This window comes from Camelus bactrianus, chromosome 16 (assembly GCF_048773025.1).
Source record: "Camelus bactrianus isolate YW-2024 breed Bactrian camel chromosome 16, ASM4877302v1, whole genome shotgun sequence".
Classification (NCBI taxonomy): Eukaryota; Metazoa; Chordata; class Mammalia; order Artiodactyla; family Camelidae; genus Camelus; species Camelus bactrianus.
Window position 1 is genome coordinate 56,894,500 of NC_133554.1, and position 16,149 is coordinate 56,910,648.

The 16,149-nt window shown below is 57.5% G+C and overlaps 1 long non-coding RNA gene across 2 annotated transcripts; it reads right to left on the minus strand.

Annotated features, from left to right (window-relative positions):
• Window positions 1-3,119: 3,119 nt before the first annotated feature.
• LOC123615580 (uncharacterized) lies at window positions 3,120-15,628 on the minus strand. Of its 2 annotated transcripts, XR_012499674.1 has the most exons (5): window positions 10,452-15,628; window positions 9,434-9,509; window positions 8,151-8,286; window positions 7,426-7,663; window positions 3,120-3,505 (listed from the first exon to the last, which is right to left on the minus strand). It is a non-coding gene; the product is annotated as an uncharacterized LOC123615580 (long non-coding RNA). The 2 variants fall into 2 exon arrangements; XR_012499673.1 differs by lacking the exon at window positions 7,426-7,663.
• Between the last annotated feature and the right edge of the window lie 521 nt (window positions 15,629-16,149).

Genomic DNA, 16,149 nt, shown 5'->3' on the forward strand with positions numbered 1-16,149 from the left:
GGCTTCCCGCCCCCAGCCTCCCTGCTGGCCCTCACAGCAACCTCAGGGACGGGGACTGGGCAGGGGGCTCAGGGCTCCCCAAGAATACCACCACGGAGACATAGCTGGTCACCACACTGGGCTTCCTCCTCCCATAGCAGAGCTGTTTCCCAGGGAGCTGGCTTTCGCCCCCGGGGACGCTGAGCCTAGCAGACCTTGCTTCTACCATGTGACTGCATATCGCCTCCTCCCTCGTCCCAGGGCACCTGGGTCAGCCCTGCCACCCAGTGGTGGCTTGCCCCAGTGTGGGGGGAGCAGGAAGGACGGGCTATCAAGGGAGAGGGATGGAGGTCCCTCCTGGGGCAGTGAGGCCTTAGTGTTTCTGAGGTCTCATCATCAGGGGACATCTTCTGACCAAGGCTTGGTCTGGGGTGGGGGGCGGCGTCTGGGTACCTGCGCGTGTGCCTGTGTGTCTGTGTATGTGTGTGTACACGTAGATGTGTATAAGTTGTGCGCACATGTTGGTGTGTCCATGAGCGTGCACATTTGTGTGAGTATTGTTTACGTGTGCACATGTGTGTGTACATGTATGGGAGTATATGTAACCATGTGTGTAAGTATGTGTTTGCATGTGTGTGTGGGCAGACCTCAGAGATACTGCGAGTTCAGCTCCAGACCACTGCAAGAACGTGAATATCACAATAAAGCAGCAAGTCACACGAATTTTTTGGTTTCCCAATAATTGCATATAAAATTTATGCTTGCAGTACACTGTAGTCTTTTAAGAGTGCAATAGCATGATTCTAAAAACAGTGTGCATACCTTAATTTAAAAATATTTTTAAAAGACTTTATTGCTAAAAAAGGCTAACCATCATCTAAGCCTTCAGCGAGTTGGAACCTTTCTGTTAATGGAGAGTTTGAAATATTGGGAGAATTACCAAAATGTGACACAGAGACACAAAGTGAGCAAATGCTCTTGGAAAAATGGTGCTGACAGACAAGCTCGATGCACGGTTGCTGCAGGGTTGCTGCAAACCTTCAATTTGTTTAAAAAAAAAAGGAAGGAAGAAAGAAAAAGCAATAGTCTCGAATTGTAGTACAGTGTGGTATGCCTGTACGTGTGTGTGTACCTGGGTATACACGTGTATGTCTGTGTGCATGTGTATATGTGTGTGCATGTGTCCCTGGAGTGTGTCTGAGATCTGGGTCACCTTGTTGATAAACTGGGGACAGATTACAGCTCCCAGGCCAGGATGAGAAGCCAGAAGCCCCCTATGCAGCCAGCCTTGCCTGCCCCCTCCCCACCACTCCGTGTCCAGAAGGAGAGTCCAGCCAACTCCCCAGCTGCCACCCCGGAGGTGGGGGGGGGTCCTCCTGCCTCCATGCAAACTTGCCCACCTCATGCATCAGATGCCCCCTTCCCCATGGCCCCTGCCCTGGGTCAGGCCACCTTGGGCTCCTGCCCTGCCCCTAGGATGCAGCCCTTCCTGCCTCCCTGGCCACATCCTCGCAGCTGTCTCCCTCACACCACTGCAGGCTATTGGCAACTGTTCTGTTCCCCGAATGCGCTGGCCTCACTCTCACCCCGAGATCTTTGCACCTGCTGTTCCTTCTGCCCGGAAACCCCAACCATCGGCACGTGTCCCTGGTTACCACCTTCTGCGTCTTGTCTCAGCTGAGAGGCTCCTTCCGGGAAGCTCCCCGGCCTGGTCCAGAGGGGGAGGAGGCGACTCTCTCTCTAGGGTGCCTGTAGCATCTCTTTTTAGCCTGCAGGTGATGGGCAGGGGCCAGGACACTATCAACCTTTGCAGCATCCTATGTACCCCACTGAGCACCGGCCCACAGCACTCAGTTTATTCCAGTTGAATGGTTGATAAGGGTGACACACAGTCCAGCTTCCCCTGACCCTGGGACCCCCAGGCAATGTGGACACTCGTGTGAGGCAAGGAGCCCCATCTGGAGCTCTGACCTGGGTGGACCAGGGCAGGAGGATGCAGGAGTGGTTGAGGATCAGACCCTGGCCCAGTCTCAGGCTCCCCATGGGGAAAGTTAGGGGGTCCCCAGGAAGCCCCTTCCCTGGCCTGGAGATAATTCGCCACTCCCCAGAGTAATGGGAGGACAGCAGGCAGGCTTTCTGGGAGCTATGAGTACTGGGGTGGCTATCTCTCCCAGCACCCCAGGCTCCCTGGCACCCCTCCAGCGGTAGGCTCTGGGGTGTGGGCGCCTGTGCGTGCGCGCACGCGCGCACACACACACACACACACACACATGCACGAGCCAAGTTCAGTGTGCATATTCCTGTAACGCTGGGCCGCTGGCAGGAAGTGAGCAGCGGGGAGGCCACTGCTGGGAACCCAGGGCTGGCCCTGCTGAGATAAAGGGAGGCAGCAGATTGGAGCTGTAGATAGCGGCCTGGGTCCTGTAAACAGGTTGGGGAGATGTCCTTCCCATCCCAGCCTCTTGGCCCTGAGCCCGCAGGATCTGTAGGGCGCTGGCCCGGGTCCCGACCCGGTAGCCTGGGAGTCAAGGGAAAGCTGTTTGTACTGTCATCTCCGCAGACTGGGGGGTGGCCAAGGACAGAGTGCTGGGCCTGGGGGCCCTGGCAGGGCACGGCAGTGGGTCGCAGTTAGCGCCCACGGGGGCCACGCTGTGTCAAGGCCACGTGCGCTGTTGGGAGGGAGGGAAGGGGATGGGAGGAGCCTATCCAAGCCCCTGTGCCTCCCCCACTGGGGAGGGAAACAAAAGTGACAGCAGCGCATCAGAGGCGTCCCATCCAGAGCCATCTCTGGAAATCCAAGCAGGGTGGGGGAGACCAAGAGAGAACAGAGCCAGTGGGGTCTGCACCCCACTGCTCAGCAGGTGGGCCCTGCAGACAGCCCACCGTGGGCTTGAGGACATGGTAGCTGGGGGAGTCTGCACTCTGCAAGCCAGGGGGAAACCACACAACTCGCATCCTCCGTCCACGAGCTCCTGGGCCGTGAGTGCCAGGAGCCGGGCTAGGGGGGTCTGTGTGGCTGGATCCCCAGTACCCAGCACTGTGGATGCTCAGATATACTTGTGTTACCGGGAAGAGGGGAAAAAAGTTACCTGGGTTCTTAGTCACCTGAAAAAAATGAATTTCTAACAGGAGACAGAGAGTGTGCTATAAATAGATTTTACTGGTGAAGTGAAAGGCGGTGTGGTAGGTACACCCCCGAGGACTGGGGGGGGCCCAGGAGGAGGACCGGCGCCTCTCCTGTTTTCCCTGTTCCTGTACCCTGGCATGGGGGGCGTGTTCATGATCGATTGCTGACGGCCTCCGTCCTTGAGTGCCCAGGCTGGTTGACAGCTCAGGTTCCCGTGCTCAGGCACGCCCACCTCCTTTACGCATGTTTTCACCCAGGATGTACGCGGAGAGACCTACAGGAGGGGGCTCGCCCCGCAGTGTTAACTGCGTCATAATGCGCGCTGGGCCAGGCTGAGCCGGGTCCTGCCCTCTGCTGTGCAGCCACGGCATTCGATTCCAGCCGGCTTCTTCGCTGGCCCTGTTTAGAGAAAGTAAAAGTTTTTGGAGCCCCTTATCCTGAGCACAGGCGTGCTGTTATTTCCCGGGTTGCTCCCTCCCCCTTCCTCTCCCCTTGCCCAGTGCTCATTTCTGTCTTAATGCCTAACGCTTGTGTTTGTTTTTTTTTTTAAAGTAATGGGATATCACAACATAATACAGACAGTGCATGAAGCATATTTGTAGTTTTACAAATAAATATAAACTCCCGTGTCGTTGCCACTCAGATCAAGACATAGAACATGGCCAGGATCTCAGGAGGTTCCTTGCCGTGCACAGCTGCTCCCTCTGCCAGAAGTTATGCTGCAGTCTGACTGTCGTGATCACGACCTGCTCTGCTTTGTGGTTTTGCCAGCAATAGCCAAGTGCTGCTAGTTTTGGGGACTTGATGTGAATGGGGCCATGTGTGCCCTTAAGTGCCTGGCTCCTTTTTTGACACTCTGCCGCCACATTCACCCGTGCTGTGCTGCAGCTGGAGTTCATTCTTGCCCCGACCGTGTGGTTTTCCACTGTGTGCGCGGTTTATTTCTTCACCCGCCCTGTGAGACAGGGGACCTTTGGCTGCTCTCAGACTGGGTTTCTGTGCAGGCACGTTCACCCCCCCCCCCGGGGGGGGGTTCCCGGGGCAGCTGCGCACACGTTTCTGGAGGGCAGACTCCTGGGGAAGGAGCGCTGAGGCAGCGACAATTCTCGCCTCCTTAGAGACACTCCCAGCCCTTCCCCACCTCGGCCGTCACCAGGCACCTTCACACTTCAAAACAGTCATCCTGGTGGACGTGGGGTGGTTTCTTGTGATTCTAATCTCCTCTTTCTGATAAGTGACGAACTTGAGCACCTTTTCTGAGCTCTTCGCCACTCGGGTTCCTCTCCCTCGAGAAGCCTGATTACGTCTCTTCTCTCCGCTTGGTTTTGGCGGAGTTACTTCCATATGCTGGATGCGAACCCTCCTTTAGCTCTGTCTGGCAAAAACGTTTTCCCCCTTTCTGTGGCCTCTCTTTCCACTTTTGTGGAATTCTTGATGGATTACAAAGTCTTCGTTTTCTGTAGTTAAATCCCCACCCCCCATGATTAACGTCTTGTTTAAGAACGCTTTCCTTCCTCAAGGTCATGATGACATTCTCCTAATTATCTTCTGAAGTCTGGAAGTCCTGCTTCCCCATTAAATGTAACCACTTTCTTACCCCGGGGTGTGGAAACTAGCTCCGAGAGAATTCGCCCGGGTGGTGCCGGGGCTCTGAGTTCCCCCGACCCCAGGTGGCCCAGGCTGGCCCGGGTCTGGGTGGGAATCAGAGCGCCCTGCCTTGGGGAGGGGCTGGGGAACATCTTAGTTGGAAGCGAAAGGGAGGACAGGAGGCACATGCCACCAAGGCTTTGGGGACAAAAGTGGCCTTGGACAGGCCTTTCAGCTCTGTGACCCCCAGTGGGGTGAGAGGCCTCTGCTGCCTCTCAGGAGCCCCTCCCAGAGTGCGCAAGGCCAGGGGCTCAGCCTCTCAGGATTGGGTCAGGGTCTGACCCTTCCACAGAAGCGCCCACACCTTGGGGTCCAGGGGACGGGCCACGAGGAGCTCTGGGTCTTAAGGGCTCCTTGGGAATCTGGGGGTCCTGGGGGACAGAAGAGCCCAGGGTGAAGCCTGGCAAGCAGGTGGATGGAGTGGCTGGAGTCCTAGGAGATGGGCTGGGACGGTACCCCCAGGGTGCCCTCGGTTTTGCTAGGAATCGGCCAGCCTTCCAGGAATCACTTTGGGGTGGGGGCAGGGAGGATTGTTGGGGGAGCCAGCAAGCCCCAGGCTGGGTCCCCACTTGAAGGGCCTCCCTAGGTGATGGGGCAGCATATGCCTGGCAGTAGGGGCAGGAGGCCTGCGGATGGCCCGTGGGCACAGCTTTGGAGACGCCCTGAGTTTCAGGCCCCACCTGCTGGGCCCAGGGAACCCTCTGACCCTCGCACCTCCCCAGGACCCCCAGCCCTGGCTGCAACCAGAGCAGACCCTTGTACCATCTGGCCCACCTGCCCCCTCCCAGGCCCTGCGCCCGTCAGCTGGAGGCCAGTGTTGGGGGCCTGGCGTTATTTACTGCGGCAGCTTCCTCCTCCTTCCAGTAACTTGTCCTCCAACTCCAGGCAGCTTCTGATCAGGCAGCAGACCTCTAATCTCTCGAATCTCGCTCTTACCGGCATCAGCTTCTCGCTTCCTGTTACTGGGCCTCGGCCGAGGCGTGGGGTCAGCTCCGTGCTGGCTGGGCCCTTGCCTGTTCCCGGGGCCTCTGCCCCAGCCCCTTGGCCCACGAGGCGGGAAGGACAGATGCCGGCCATCGTCATGGGCATGACGGCCCATCTGGAATGGGTCCAGTTCCACAGACGCTGACCGTGTGCTGGGTGTAGGGGACCCGGGGACGAGGGGGCCACAGGCCCTGAGGCCAGAGCCCCAGGTCCTGCATGGTGGGAGGCTTGCCCCTCAGCGTGGCAGAGCACCCAAGGACAGCGCCCTTCCGCTTTGACCCTCCCCTGCCTCCCCGACCCCTGCAGCCACCAGGGCCAGAGCCTATGTGGGAAGAAGGACAAAGAAGGTTCTGGAGCAGACATGGACGGAACTCTTGGACGGAAGGAGTCGGAGCTTTGGGGTCCAAGAGTCTCCTTTAGCCTTATTCCCAGGGACAAGGATGGGAAACGGCTTCTGCTGCAGAATTCCAGGGCTTGTCCGCTGTGTCCACCCTGGGTGGGTCTCCCCAACTCTCCCAGAGGAGTCAAGGTCACAGGGGTGTGGGGGAGAATGGCTGCCCAGCCTCTACTGGATTCTGAATCCAGGAACAGACGTCTGGCGCCCTGGGGACAGACCTACCTTGTTTATGAACAGTATTCCCAGTGACGACTCCCGCGTGATGGACACCTGCCGTGTGCTCTAGAGGCAGCCTCTCCATCACTCACTTACCCCAGAGGTGCGACTTGAACCCGGTTACCTAGTACTGAAGAGCGCCCTCCCTCCCTCCGTGCTGTAACTGCAGGACCTTTGTCTTCTAGGAGCCCTAAGCCTTCTGTTATTTTCTCCCCTGTGGGTCTGTTTCTGTCCCTTGTGCCAATTTCTCTTCCCCGGCAGCCCTGCAGAAGGTGGGAGATGGCCCTTGTTGGGGAACCCCTGGGCACCCCGGGCTTGGCTCCCTCAGCTTCTGGCAGCATGGCTGGCGTCAGAGGAAGCAGGCAGAGTTTGGGGGCGAAGGTGAGGCTGGGCAATGAGCCAAAGTACAGAAGCTGCCAGGGAGCCCATAGCTGCGGAGCCCAAGGGGCTTCTCCCTGATTTTGGTCTCCAAAGTGGGACACCCAGAATGATCTCCTGAGCTGGGAGGAGAATTTTATGCTTAGTATTTACATTTCGTCCTTTTTAAAATGTCTATCTTTTGTGGATATTTTATAATACAAGTAATAGATTCATACAGTCCTGGAGACTTACAACCTGTAAATAACTACATACATAGGTCGGAGCTCACATGGAGTTACGAGCGCACACATTCCTCATGAGGCGGTGCGTGACCCCAACAGTGAGAAGGTCTGAAGGTCACTGTCTCTTAGGTCTTATAACATTTTATCCTGTGCACCTGCCTACTGGGCTCAGCGTCCAGGATGGCAGGATGAAGGAAGGTTCCACATTCAGGGACCTGGATGGCTGGCTGCAGTGAAGAGTCTTGAGCTGGCCTGATGGGGGTGATGGGGGGTCTGTCGCGGGCATAGATGGGGCTTGGGCGTCTCTCTGGTGGGTACTTGCTCCCATTGGGAGCAGAGACAAGAGTGAGCTTGCCCTGGCTTGGGGTGTGGAGAGAGGCAGCCATGGCTGGGCCCTCTGATCAAGACCCAAAGAACCCTTTGCTCAGGATGGAGGGCAGCACCCAGGACTGGCACCTTCTGAGATTTCTCACCTTTCTCTCTAGCCCTGGGTGCCTGGGAGGAGCTTTGTTCCTGGAGTGCTTAATTCCACAAACAAATATTTGTCACGTTCCCGCAGGGCCCAGGGTAGGGGCAGGACATAGCTGTGCCATCACATGTTCTTGGTCAGGTGGGCGGGTGACTGAACAAGATGCTTGAGGTCCCGAGTGTAAGTGCGCTCCCCGAGCCCTGGGCGAGCAGAGACTGGTGCTCCCTGCTGGGGTTTGTTTGCTGAGGAAGGAAGATCGGGAAGAAAATGCTGAGGTCCTCAATCCACCCACCAGTCAATAGCTGCTGAGCACCTATTAGGTTTCTCAGCCTGTGCTGGGTGCCAGGGTAGGATGCTCTGTCTCCTGCTGAGGACAGAGGGCTGAGGATAGATCGCAAGGAGCTCTGCACAGCTGGGACCATGATCCCCATTTTACAGGTGAGGAAACTGAGGTCCCGGAGGTAGAGTAACTTGCTGATAAGTAGTAAGGTCAGGACTGGAACCCATACCTCAGAGGTTTGGTGCGAGGACCACAGGTGTGTGTAGAGCCAGCAGGGGGCAGTGCTGGGAGCTCCTGGAGGGTCCACCTTTCCTCCCGTTCTGCACTTGGAGGAACCCCATCCATCCCCAGACTGAACTCAGCTTGTCTTCTCCTCCAGGAAGTTTCCATGATAGCCCTCAAGCTTCTGCCAAGGCATTCTTTTCTCCGTTTCCTCTGCACTGGCTTACCTCAGAGCAGCCCCGTCACTGGTCACTTGCAGGTGTCCCTCACTGGGCTGCCGGCTGCTTGAAGGCGAGACCCGTGTCGTTTGTTCTCGGCATCTCTAGCAAGGGGCTTGGGACATGATGGGTGTTCAGGAAATGCCTGAATAGATGTGGATGAGAAAACCATGAGTAGAGGGGTGAAGGGCCTTCCTTCCAAAGAAGGGAAGTGGGCCCAGAGAGAGGGACAGGATTTACATGCATTTGGGGGAGGGCAGGCCCCCGGGGACAGCTCCCACACAGGCACTGGATGGTAGATTAGACGGTGCTGTCAGGAGGGAGCCCTGGCAGGTCCTTGAGCAGGGGCATGGCAGGGCAAGCCTTCCTTTGGCCCTGGGCCATCCCGTGCTGACCCTCCTGCAGAGGAGGTGGGAGGGCAGCTGTACGCTCCAGGCCTGTGGCCTGACTCCCTCTGTAAGTTCTTCCTGCCTTCTCACCTGGGGCCCTCCAACTGCAACTGGGAAAGGTGTCGGCAGCCATGGGGAATGAGGGCTGCCTGCTCTCTGCCGGAGCTCAGGAGAGACACCCGCCTGAAACCTGGGGGTCAGTTAAATGGCTGGCTCTTTTATTTGTTTACTCAGTAAATGTTCATTGGGCATCCATGGGTGCCTAGACCCTGCCTGGCATTGGGGTGGGGGACCCTGCCCAGGGGCTTGGCCTTTGGGGGTGCATGAAGGCCACCCCCATGGCGGTGCTAGTCTCCCTCACCCCACTGGCGGGCTCACAGCCCCTCCGCCACCCTCTCCCGGCCCAGGCCCACTGTGGGCCAGGCAGGAAGACAGCCCCCCTGGGTTGGGGGCGGGGCCCTCTGGGGGAGGAGCCTCTGGCAGACCCTCCCCGAGGAGCGAGTGGGGAGGGGGCGGGCCTCTGCAGCCCCGCCTGGCCCCACACAGGCAGCTGTTCCCGGAATAGGGGTTTTAAACTTTTTTTTTTGTTGGCGAATATGCATGTGGTCTTAATTATTTATACGCAGCACTTATCTCCCCCAAATGTTTTATCGGGATTCGGCAGATCCGAGAGAGCAAGATGGAAGCCCCGGGCTGGCGCGGGGGGCGGAGGGAGGGGACTGGAGGGGAAGTAGTAGGGAGCGGGGGAAGCCGGTTAAGGTGTCCCCTAAATCAGCCTGGGGGTGAGGGAAGGAAGGACCCCATTCATGGTCGGTTTTACTCTTTCAGGCCCAGCTGGGCGTTGGGAAACCGCTTCCGGTGTCGGGCCTGCGGGAGATAACACCTGGGGCGGGTTGACTTAACCTCTCTAGGCTCCAGCTTGCGAAGGTCCCGCCAACAGGCGGCGCCAGGCCGGGGGCCGGTTCTTCCCGTTGCGTCCCTGGGGGAAGCGAATGAGGATGGAGTCACATCTCTCAGCAGCAACCCAGGAGGCCTTAAGAAGGGTCCTGGCTCTTTCCAGGTGGGGGTGCTTTGTAATCCCGCACCTATTAACCTGCCGGGCGTTGTGGTCTCGTTTAGTGCTCACCGCCCGCTGGAGACAGGAGTGGCCTTATCCTACCCATTTTACAGATGAGGAAACTGAGGTCTAGAGGAGTCATCAGTCTAAGGACCTCCAGCAGAGCAGGGGTTGATGCCCACGTGGACTCAGGAGGGTGGTCTTTCCCGGAGCAAGGGGAGGGTAGTGGCCCGGGTCCGTCCCCTCACTTGGCCCCTTCCCCCGCAAGTCCCCTCAGTTGCTATGTCCTCCGTATGCCCTCCATTCCTGGCCGTTTGGGCAGCGCCACTGAAAATTCCTGGAAGCGCCTCCCGGGAACACCCCCTACTCGCACCCGCCCACCCTGCGCTTGCAGGATTTGCAGGGGGAGATGCTCCAAGGCCAATCCTCAGGGCCCCCAGGCACCTGAGCCTGAGGGCCCAGAAGCCCCCGACTCCTCCCACCCGCAGTGCCCAGCGCGCCCTGGCCTGACCCGCGCGGTCCCGCCCGCACCCAGGAGGCCCTCTGGGGTCTAGGGCTGAATCGCCGGCCATGCTGGCGTAGCAGAGGATCCCGACGGGAGGTCCGGGGACTCGGGGAGGCGGGGATGGCGCGACCGGGTGGGGAGCTGGGCGGGGTCGACCCTATCCGCCAGGAATTCCTAGGGGGCAGAGAGCGGGCAGGGAGGGTCGAGATTTGAAGGTGCACCCTGAAGCCTCCTGTGCCTCGGGGGGTGGGGGCTGGCTCTCCCCTCCCAGTCTGGGGCTTCCGGAGGGGGCCCCATGGCCCTCGCTAGGAGGGTGTGAGTGTTTGTGCTGGGGGAGGGGAGGACTTCCTTGAACTTGCCTCTTGGGGCTGGAATCTTCCCGTCTGGGGCCAGGTGGGGGCCCGGATGGAGTGAGCTCTTTGGCCCCTTGGAATCTAGGCTTCCTCGGTTGGGCCAGGCCTGGGATGGGGAGTCTCATCCATGGCTTTCCCTGAATTTCACTCCTGGCCACAGAGTCGAGGCTCTCTCCCGAGGTAAAGCTCTTTCAGAGGGAGATTCCCGCGAGCTGCGGGCGGCCCTGGGTAATTGGTTCATCGATTAACAGCTCGGGTGTGGGGGGCGCTTCAGCGGCGGGGCGGGGCGGCTGAGTCAGGGGCCCAGGCCCGGGAGGGTTGCTGGAGGGAGGCGGAGAAAGCAGAATTCCAGGTTGGGGAGGGTCTCTGTGCCTCCCCAAGACAGCGAGGACCCCCCCCCCGGAGAGGCAGCTGAGGGGCCTCCGGGTGCCAAGCGCCAGCCGAGCCCCCTTGGGCCCCTGGAAAAATTGGTTCCCACCAACCAACCTGTTCCCATAGCCAGAAGTTGCCATGGTGACCCCCTCCCACCTTCAGCTACAGCTTTTCCAGTAAAACCACTGCAGAAATCCATACTTCCCGACAGGCACGCCCCCGGCCCCCCGCCCCCCACTCTGCGCGGTCTGGGAGCGGCTGGGAGTTAACCCTCCGCTTGCCGGCCGACCGCGGACGCTGTTTGGGGGAGTCAGGGGAGTGAGAGCTGGCAGTGGGGAACCTGGGCTGGAGAGGAGAAGGTGGACAGGGGACAGGCCGGCTACCTTCTCCCTCAAGGCCCCAGGATGGGACTTAAGCAACTCTAGGAAGTTGGAGGGGAGAAGGGAAGCTAGCTTCCCACTCGCCCACCTTAGAGGAGTCTTGTTGGGGCACCAGGGCTGCTACCGGTGGAACCCGAGGGCCCTTGCTGCGGTCCAGGGGTGACTTCCGCTGCACTTGGTGGGGTGGCAGATCCACCCACCCTGGCCCACAGCTGCTGGCCATATGAGCTCTCCCCTCTTCCTCTTCTGCCCCTCCTCCCAGCACAGATCTCTTTCCTAGAGGCAGGGAGGGCCCAGCTCAAGTTAGGCGACCCAGCTGCTTGGCTGTGTGTCCACAGGTCTGCTCTGACGGGCTGTTGGGCAGAAGTCACTGACCGCTCGGAGTCTCGGCTCCCTCCCCTGAAAAGTGAGGATAAGGAAGTGGGCTGCTTGAAAGCTTGAGGAAGAAGAGGGGCTCTGCTCTGCTGGGCCCCAGGGTACAGCCTTCCCTGTCTAATGGGGGAGGGGCCCCTGGGGACCCTGAGGCTGTGCGGGCCCAGGGGGCCCAACTCTGCGGCCCAGCCTGTTTCCACTTTCAGAGCTGAGGGTGGGAGATGCTCTAATTGTTCTCTCAGTAGCCCAGGATGAATAATTGAGAGGTCTTTTAAGAGAATTAATTAGCCCGTTTATTGACTGTAAATGCTTTCCTGTAGCTGAGGAAGGGAAGGCTCCGATGCCTGTGCCTGCTGCCTGCCCCCAGCTTGACACTGAGTTTGCACTCAGGGTTCCCTGGGCACACCAGGGCTCAGCCTTTGCCTTCTCCCAGTGGTGGGTGCTGGCTGCCAGCCCCCGCCTGCTGGCGTCTTGCTGCAAGGTTCTGCCGCTCGGCCCCAGCTCTCCTGTTTATCTTCCAAGAGGCAAGTGGGGACCCTCCTTCCCCCAAGGACTGTCCCAATGTCAGGAGCACTTGCCCAGCACGCTGGCCTCCTGTCCTGTCCTGGCTCTGGGCAGGGCCCCATGTCCTCTGGGGCAGAGGCACCCCGCCATGGGGGGCCTGGGGCTCCACGGGTCTCTCTCCACTCCATCCAGCACTCCTCCTGCACCCCAGCCCCTGTGTGGGCCTAGAGAGTGACAAGAAAGTAGGCAGTCGTCCTGCCCTCCAGGCTGAGGTGGGGGGGGGGCAGGCGTGTAAACAACTGGTCATCTGTGGGACGGAGAGGGGTGGGCTCTGCCAGCCTGCACAAGGCTGGCTTGCTAGATGGGTACTAGCAATAATAGCAAACATTCCTATAGCTTTTACTCCAAGCCAGGCCCTGTTCTAAGCACATTACAGGGACTAACTCATTTAATCTTCCCGTGTAGACCCCATGAAGGCAGGGGCGTGGGCTTGTGCCCAGAACCTAGCACAGGTGAGGGCTTATTGAATGAATGAGCGAACAAATGGATGCGAGGAAACTGAGTGGCAGAGCTGGGCTTACGCTCCCTTTTGGCCTGGCGTGAGGACCCACGCTCTGCTGTGTCAGCCAGCCCCGGGGACCAGCGTGGAGGAAGAGGTGGGGACCCTGAGCGCCATGCCCTGAGGGGACCTCCTGCCTCTGTGGCTGCTGGGCACCAGTGAACATGAGAGCAGGTGCCTGCAGGCCCAGGGAGACCTGCCTTAGAAACCCCAGCCCTGCAGCTGTGGGGCGCATGGATGGCAGAGGGGAGACCCAGCTGGGGAGTCGGTTGGAAACCCGAGCACTTGGTCCTAATGAGCCACGGCAGGGCCTGGGCTGAGACCACTGCAGTGGGGATGGGGAGGCGGTGACAGCTCTGATCTGTCGGGGAGGAGAGGGGAGAAGAGAACTGAGTGACTCATGCACCTGGAGATGAGGGGACAGAGGATTGGAGATAACCCCAGGGGGGTCTGAGGGTGAGGGCAGAGCTCAGGAGACACAGTGGAGTGGCTCTTCCTGGGCAGCCCCCCAGAGAACTGGGATGACCTTGGCCAGTTTCTCCCGTCCTCTTTCCACCCTCCATCCCCCACCTTTGTGCCCAGGAGGCTGCCTTGTGGGTGTGGGTCCACATCAGTGGGCTCCCTCTTCCTCTGCCTCTTCCAGCAGGAGACTCAGGCAGATCTGGGGGCAGAGAGGACAGTGCCTTGGGCGGGGGCACCTCCCGTCCCCAGCCTGCAGCTCCTGTCGGCTGCCCGCTGCCCTCCCCGGCCACCCAGCTCTCCTTCCTGGGCTGCTGTCAGCATCGCTGTTTGTTTGCTTTTCTTGAGCCTCTGCTGTGTGCCAGGGACTTCAGTACAGCCCGACAGCCCGACGGGGCGGTCTTGTGCAACAGCTGACTTTCATGTGACGCCTGACTTAGACGATGACCCTAAGTCACAAGTTAGTGAGTTGTGGGGCCAGGGCTCGAACCCACATTTCTGAGACAGTCCTCAACCCCCCTCCCCCTTGCAGTGACACCTATTTCTTGCCCACCTCCTCTTCCTTCTCTGGGAACCGCTCCTCCCTGCCCTCAGCAGGGTGATGGTAGGAGCTCAGGGACACCTCACCTAAGGGCTTCTGCAGCTGAGCACGAGAAGCAGTCCTCCCCGGCGGCGGCCAAAGCTGGGCTCGTGGGACCTGGGAAAGCTGGTGCATGCTGAATGCACGGGGCCCGGGAGCTGAGGAAGGTCCCTGTCTGATGGGGTCTGCGCCCGAGGCGGGGGCAGACGCAGAGCTGAGAGCCCAAGCCTGCCTCCAGCCCCTCCCTGCACTCCTGCCCGTGGTGGGCAGGCATCTGTCCTTTTGGTTGCTTGCTATCCCAGCAGCCTTCATGGGGCCTATGGTAGGGTCAGACATCATGCAGTGAGGGTCCAGCAGGGCTGTCCTGTGCAGGCCGTTCTGTGCTAACTGACGCACCCATAAACTACTTTTCTACTTGTCTTAACCAGAGAGCACCTCTGTCAGTTGCAATATTGACTAATGACTTCCCTTGGGTTCTATGAGCAGCTCCCTGTGTCAGTCAGCTACTGCAATAATTAGGCCCATAACAAACAGCCCCACAATCTCAGTGGCATTCCACAGTAAGCATTTATTTTTTGCTTTCACATATGTGGGTTGTTGGGGTTCAGCAGATCTGGGCTGGGCTTGGCTCCAGGCTGTGGGTTGGATCCAGGTTTTCTCCATGTTTCTTGTCCTCCTTGGACCAGCAGGCGGCCCTAGGTGTGTTTTTCCCTCGCTGTTTCAGCCGTGCGAGAGAGCAGGTTTGTTGTGCATGCGCGGTTCAAGACTCAACTGCAGGTCGCTGCCATCCCATTGGTCAAAGTTGGTCACGTGGGGCTCTGGTCGGAAGGTTTGTGTCCCCTGCAAATTCATATGTTGAAATCCTAACCCTCAAAGATGACGGCGTTAGGCGTTAGAGCCTTGGGTAGGTAGTGTTTTCATAAAAGAGACCCCCGCCGGCCCAGAGCTCCCCAGCCACTCCCACCACATCAGCACACAGTGAGAAGGTGCCAGCTATGAACCAGGAAGAGGCTTCTCACCAGAGCCTGACCATGCTGGTGCCTTGATTTTAGATTTCCAACCTCCCAAACTGTGAGACATAAATATATATTGTTTATAAGCCAGCCGGTCTGTGGCACTTTGTTACAGCAGCCTGAACAGACAAAGACAGACAGCTGTGCCCAAGGTCAAGGATACAGGTGCCTGACTTTGCTAGAAGGGAGTGAAGAGGTGGGAATGATAACTCAATTCTCATTTTTATATTTTTAATTTATTTACTTTTTAAAATGGAGGGAGTGGGGATGGAACCCAGGACCTCCTGCATGGTAAGAACATGCTCTACCACTGAGCTGTCTCCACCCCCATCTTTTTTTATTTTTCATTTTTATAATGAAAATAGTTTTTTTTAAAAAAAAAAATCAAAGAACAGGAGGTGGAGGTTATAGCTCAGTGAAAGAGTGCATGGTTAGCACGCACGAGGTCCTGGGTCCAATCCCCGGTACCTCCATATAACTAAATAAATAAATGAATAAATAAATATCTAATTACCTCCCCCAAAAATAAAGTGAAAAAATAAAAAATAAAATAAAAAAATAAAAATCAAAGAACAAGAGTAGGCAGAAGGGCATAGTGAATCCCTGAAGAGCATCATCCAGATTCCATAATTACTAATATCTTCCCATATTTGTCTAATCTGCCTTTTTTTAAAGTATTTTTAAACTTTTAAAAAATGGAGGTAAAATACACATGACATAAAACTTACCATCTGAACCCTTTGTCAATGTGCAGTATGGTGACATTAGGTTCATTCACACTGTTGTGCAACCATCACCACCATCCATCTCCAGAACATTTTCATCACCCTTCACTGAAAGTCTGTCCCCGTAGCAAGTAACTCCCCATTTTCTTCTCCCAGCCCCTGGCAATCACCATTCTACCTTCTGTCTCTATAAATCTGGCTGTTCTAGGCGCCTCCTGTAAGAGAAAATACGCAGTATTTGTCCCTTTATGGCTGACTTATTTCACGGAGCATCATGTCCTCAAGGTCCACGTGTGTTGTGGTGTCAGAATTGGTGCTGGAATTCCCTTCCTTTTTAAGGCTGGATGCTGTCCCGTTGTCTGGATGGACCACACTTTATCCATTCATCCGCTGATGGACACTTGGTTTGCTTCTGCCTTTTGACCACTGTGAGTAGCACTGCTGTGTGTGAACGTCCACGTGCCCGTTTCTGCTTGAGACCCTGCTTTCAGTTCTTTTGGGTGGAAGCCGAGAAGTGGGACTGCTAGCTCGCAGAGAATCTCTGTGTGACTTTTTGAGGCACTGCCACACTGTCTTCCACAGTGGCCACATCACTTTACGCTCCTGTTGGCAGTGCATAATGGGTTCAATTTCTCCACATCCTCACCAACACTTGTTATTTTCTGTTTTTTCCTTCCTCCCCTTCTTTCTTTTTGCATAATCGACATCTTAATGGGTTTGAAGTGGTGTCGCATAGCGGT